The sequence below is a fragment of the Chrysochloris asiatica genome, unplaced genomic scaffold (genome assembly GCF_000296735.1).
Source record: "Chrysochloris asiatica unplaced genomic scaffold, ChrAsi1.0 scaffold00156, whole genome shotgun sequence".
In the NCBI taxonomy this organism is placed as follows: domain Eukaryota; kingdom Metazoa; phylum Chordata; class Mammalia; order Afrosoricida; family Chrysochloridae; genus Chrysochloris; species Chrysochloris asiatica.
Genome location: NW_006408674.1, coordinates 6,808,359 through 6,814,791, shown reverse-complemented (window position 1 = coordinate 6,814,791; position 6,433 = coordinate 6,808,359).

Here is a 6,433-nt window from a genome sequence, read left to right as displayed (position 1 = left end):
TTCCTGCCAGCCTGCCCACCGCCGAGCCCAGTTCCGCGAGTGCTGCCCGGGCTGTGGAGGACAAAGGCGCTCCGTGCCCCCGCGGACCACTGCTCTAGGGGGACCCCGGCCCAGGGCGTCAGGGTGCTGACAATGGCAGTACTCTGGAGCCAGCGACCTTATTGGGTTCTCGCCCCTGGGCTGCCCTTGATTTACTCAGCGGTCACAATCGGGTCGAACATGGATCGAAATGACACCATAAATGGTTCTGCTGCTTTGTGTATAGGTCTCCTGGGCCTGCAGTTTGCATGAAAAAGAAGTACCCTGGCAGGTCGCTTCTTTCCGATCCTGGCAACATTTTGGAAAAGACTTTTGAAATTGGCATCCAGTTCTGGTGATCTTTGTATATAGTTCATGTCAAGAACAGCATTGTGAATTTATCACTATATTGCTATGAATCCCTTAGCTAGCGCTACTTCCAAAGACATTTTGGGAGTGAGAATCTTCCTAATACCCTCTTCTGTGATGGGTAAATTAAAAAAAACTCAGTCTTTTTCTGACTATTCAATGAATACGTACTTTGTTCCTTTCATTTTCGGAATCCCAGCTTTAAGGTCATTTGGCGAAGCTCCTAATAGCTGACTTTCTGAGGACTTCACCTTGTCATACGTAGATGTCTCACAGTTCTTTTTTTTTCCTGTCTCCTCTCTAGGGGTTCCCGCCATCTCTCTCTCTCTTGCAGAAGCTACAATTTTTTGCAGCATCCTCCTCTTTTCCTTGTCCTGTTGTGTTTGTTTATGTTTTAATCTCTACTCATGGAAGCAGATGGAGTTCTAGTAGCGTAATGGTTACGGATCGGGCTGCTAACCTCAAGGTCGGCATTTCGGAATTTCGAAACTACCAGCTGTTGCGCGGGACAAACATGAGGCTTTCTGCTCCCGTAAAGATTTACAGCCTCGGAAACCCTGTACAGGGTCACTGTGAGTCAGAACCGACTTCACGGCACATAACAACCACAACATGGAAGCAGCAGTCAGGAAATCACGATGATTGTGTTAGGCAAATCTGCTGCACACGAACTTTTTTAAGTGTTGAAGAGAAAAGATATGCCTGACCCCAGCCATGGTATTTTCAATAACCTCATATGCATGCGAAAGTTGGGTAGTGAATAATGAAGATCTTAGAAGAATTGACGTACTTGTGTTATGGTGTTGGAGGAGAATACTGAAAGTGCCATGGGCTGCCAAAAGAACCAACAGATCTGTGTTGAAAGAAGTGCAGCCAGAGTGCTCCTTGGAGGCCAGGATGGCCAAACCTTATCTCTCATACTTCGGACATATTGTCAGGAGGAACCAGTCGGCTCCAGAAGACTATCATGTTTGCTAAGGTGGAGAGTCAGAGAAAAAGAGGAAGACCCCCCAGCGAGATGGGTTGGCAAAGTGGAAAAGCATCAGTGGGCTCAAGCATGGTAACAATTGTGAGGTTGACCCAGAACTGGGCAGTGTTTCGTTCTGTTGTGCATAGATAGGGTCGCTATGAGTCAGTACCCACTCGAAGGCACCTAACAACAACAACTTGTTCTTTGGCCATGGAAACCCCATGCAAGGTTAATATGAGTCAAAACTGACTGGATGGCACTTAACAACAACATCAACTTGTTCTTTGGTGCTAGAATTCCAGTCATCAGGATTTAACACTTCATGTTCCTGTCCAGCTTTAGACTTCATGTGGATCGTTTGCTTTTTTCATAGTGCTTTGACGCTTCTGTACTTACATCTGGTAGCTTTCCGTGTCTTCAACATTTATGCTTCTTCACCTTTCCCGCTTTCTTCATTGTGGAGAACTAGTCTAAGTCTTTTTGCCTCAGCAGTTAACAGCCTGCTAATGTCTTCCTCTTCTAGAACCTGCCTGTGCAGCTGCCATCAGATAATGCCCTGTTCGTGAGCCTGTGAATGGCTCCTTATGTCCTCTTATTATCAAGCCCAAATCACTGTGACTTGGTGCCAAAACCCTAGCTGTTAACTGCTTGCCTCATAGGGTCTGGCCTTCCTAGTGGAGACGAAGAAAATGAGATGGAAAAGGTTGGCGATTGGGAGCCTGGATGGACTTCACACTGGAGGGGGGTATAGTCATCATTTGGGTTTCGACGTCATTCTGGTAGGCAGTATAGAGATGGATTTGAGGATGAGGGGACTGGAAATTGGGAAGTTCTCCCCGGGCAGACAGACAAGGAAGGAATGCGACAGGACTTGCCAACTCATTGGACAGGAAGAGGGAGAAATCAAAAAGAATTTCCTAATTCATGCCTTACGCAACAGAAGGGTGAGGAAATCCATGAAGAGTAAGAAAGTTTAGGATGAGATCGTGAGTGTTTGGGGGTATATTGAGATTTTCATGAACATCCAGAAAAGGTTGTTTAGTGAGCCACCAAGTACATACCTTAGAGAAAGTTGTCCAGGCAAAATGTAGCGATAAGGGCTACATCAAAATACCATGCAAGTGGGGGTTGGAATCCTGAGGGAGGAAGTCCAGGAGATCAGGTCAAATGAGAGCAGTGGCCTGGGAAGGAGCTAATGGAGCCAGGCAACATCAGCTTTTACAGGTCAGGCATGAACAGAGGAGTGTAGTGGAGGAGAAGCCTAAGAGTTAAAGAATTTCAAGAAGAAGGAAAATATTCAGTTAATTTCATGCCTTAGGGAGCTCAAGTAGGATAAGAAATGAGATGGGTCCATTGAATGTGGTGATTGAAAAAGTCATTGGTGACCTTGTCAGAAATTGTTTTGGTGAAATGGTGGTGGGAAGAAACCACAGAGCAGTGGCTTGAGATGTAAGTGGGAGGTGAAAATGAGGAGGCAGGAAGTGTAGACAACTCATTCCCAACAGTGGAGGAGTAGCGAGAGTTGTTCCGTTGGTTAGCTGGGTTTTAAAGACAGGAGAATGTTGAATGTACAGTGAGAAGACCGAGCTGATAGAATGGCTGAAGATAAAAGCCAAAGAAGGGATCACTGATGGAGTTTAGTTATTTTGAGAATGTGGAGATTTCTCCCAATTAAGGCTTTGGTCTCAGGATTTCAAGTGAGCCTGGACTGGCTGCTGAGCACAGGTCATGTGCTGGCCTTGGACACCCTAACCAAGTCACAACCACGTGGCTTCCCCTTATGGATGCCCTTTGGCTGGTCATCAGGAAGCTCCTAATGTGGAAGCAGATCACCTCCTCAACACATCACTGCCGGAGGTGAAGCACTGCCCTGCTGCCTTCTCTGCTGTCAGAGCTTTCAGACTGCTTCTTCCATTTTACACACTGGATTGTTGCGTAGACTGTTCTAGAACAACACTCTATTCAAATATTTAACAGATAATAAGTAACCCTTTAGACATCACCAGGACCATTAAAAGAGACTGATGTCTATTATTTTAATCGATATGGCCCGAGATGTTCTGTTTGCTATGTAAAAATAGAACACATTAATTTTACTTCCAAAACTTGGAAAGAAGTGCATTCACAAAGGCTGATAGTATCAGCTTCCTTTGATCACTTTTGAGTTCCACATTCTCAAATCCTTGTGAGCTACTTGGCTACTTGCTCCGTCTTTTGCCATGCCTCTTCTCACTCACCACATCCACACATTTTGTTGGCCCAGTCTTGATGTCACCTTCCTCTTTCATATCTTGATTCGGCTTCCTAATAAAATTCTGCCCAATAATTCTTTCAAGATCTTGCTTCCAAACTTCACTCATTCCATGATGCTTCAGTTTCCTAAAATCTATTCTTCCTCCAAATTTACTAATTATATGTGAGACGATATCTACACATCAGCTGTTCATGTTGTTAGGAGCCATCAAGTCGGTACCAACTCATAGTGACCCTATGCACAACAGAACGGAACACTGCCTGATCCTGGGCTAAATTCACAATCATTGCTGCATTTGAGCCCGTTGATGCTGCCACTGTGCCAACCGTCTTGTTGGGAGTCTTCTTCTTTTTCTCCCACCCTCCAACTTACCAAACGATATCCTTCTCCAGCGATTGGCCCCTCGTGACAATATGTCCGAAGAATGAGAGATGAAGTTTGGCCATCCTGGCCTCCAAGGAGCACTCTGGCTGCACTTCTTCCAACACAGATCTGTTAGTTCTTTTGGCAGCCCATGGTACTTCCAATATTCTCCAACACCATAACTCAAAAGCATCAATTCTTCTCTGGTCTTCCTTATTCACTGTCCAGCTTTCACATACATATGAGGTTATTGAAAATACCATGGCTTGTGTCAGGGGCACCTTAATCCTCAAGCGTGATCTTTGCTCTTCAACACTTTAAACAGGTCTTGTGCAGCAGATTTGCCTAATGTAAAATGTCATTTGATTTGTTTTAAGGTTTTTATTGTGGATTGAGTGAAAGTGTACAAGGCAGATCATCAGTTTTATATTCAACAGATCATACACTTTGTTTCATTACAATGATTATAATCCCCTCCATGTACCATCAGTTAACAGTATTTCTCTCTACCCACTTTAGCTTTTTAAAAAAAGAAAAGAAATAAACAACAACAACAGCACTCAGGCATACATAGTAATTTACATCTCCAAGGGGCACACTCTACAAGTCTTCCTCCTGGCCACCAGCTCTTAGTACATCTCTTCCCATGAATCTAGAGTCCTCAGCTGCTCCCCCTCTCGATGACTCCATCTCTGCCTCCATCTCTGGCATCGCTGCTTCTCTGGATAAGGTCCTGCATTCTGCTTCTGTTCTTCTCCCTTGATGGTCCTAGGGTCCTCTGTTCCTGGATTGTAAGATTAGCCACTCCCCTGTTTAGTTACAAAACTTCTACCTGTCTACAGTTGCAACAGTCGCAATTAGTCATGATAACAATTATTCACTCTTGAAAACTTGTAAGCCAGTTACTTCATGCCTTTATTGCCCCCCTCATTTAAGAAGCTCTAGTAACGTACTGGTTACGAGTTGGGCTACTAACCTCATGGTCAGCAGTTTGAAACTACCAGCAGTTCTGCGGGAGAAAGATGAGGCCTTATGCTCCCATAAAGATTTACAGCCTCAGAAACCCTGTATAGGGTTGCTATGGGTCGGAACTGACTTGAAGGCAATTAACAACAACAACAACATTTTAGGTAGCCAATATCTAAGTTGCCTGTCCCTATCTACTCTGTGTACAGAGGGGATAAGACTCCTTCCCTCTCTGTTGGTATTCAGAGTTACTAGCTCTGGTAGCGTAGTGGTTAGGAATCAGGCTGTGAACTGCAAGGTCAGCAGTTTGAAACTACCAGCTGTTACGTGGGAGAAAGATGAAGCTTTCTGCTCCCATAAAGATTTACAGTCTCAGAAACCCTGTACAGGGTCGCTATGAGTCGGAATCAACTCCATGGCACATAACAACAACAACAACCTCAATGAGTATAGGTCAGGTTCATCAAATTGTAGCAATTTACCCTTGTTTCCTTTATAAAAAAAAAAAAATGTGTGTGTGTGTATAATCTTCTTCTAGTCGAGTTCTTATTATCAAGCCACCAAGGCTAGGTCAAATGGGTACTGTCTGCAAGTTTGGGTATTCTTGTGCACCTCCCCTCACTTCATATCAGCTGGATGCTTCAATCTCAGCTCTAGCCCTCTGTGTCTATGTCCTTGCCAATAGGGTCAAGTGTCGTCAGGTCTCACCACACTTTGGCCCAACCAGCCCTTTTCTCTCTCTCATATCCAGGTCAATGGGAGTCAATGGACTGTGGTTGAACTCAGCCCATTTCTTCATTGCTGCCTTTCCCCCTCTTCCACTCACCAGTAGACCAATGTGGTCGCCAGCAAGCTTACATGCTTGTTTGTGTATTCCCTTTGAGTTTCAGTCTTAGAGGGGAGTTTGTCCTGAAGGAACTTGATTGCTTGCCTTGATGGCTTCCTGGCAAACAGCTTGCCTATTCATGTAGTAGCCAGTCATGCTGACATTTTCAGTTTGGGTTTTTCCTGATGATCTTTGTTTGAAGATGTATCTTCTGTTGCTCTAATTGTTCCAGGCTGGTCTACTTGTCCTTGCTAGTTAGAATGACCCACCTCATAAGGTTTTGGATGGGACTTAGGATTCCACCTAAGGTCCTGTACTCTGCAAAGGCTTTGCAAGAGGTCTATTTCATTGGACAAGTTCTAGAATCCCTTTTAGGTATTCCAATCAGTTATAGGCTGAAAGTGGGCTTACAAGTTTTCTGTAATCATGTTTCCCAACATTTCTATCCCACTCAAGTGTCTATTATACAATAGTAGGCAAGGGAAACCAATATTCATAAGACAGTCAAGCATTTTAGAATTATTTCCCCTCTTCAAGCTATGCCTAGATCCCTGGTATCACAGAGCCCTGGTGTTCCAAGGTTGAGTATGCATCACTATTTACCTCTGTCCCACTTAGGCCATGCAAACCTGTCTCAGTGTTCCCCTATCTATCTTGTTCTTCTGCC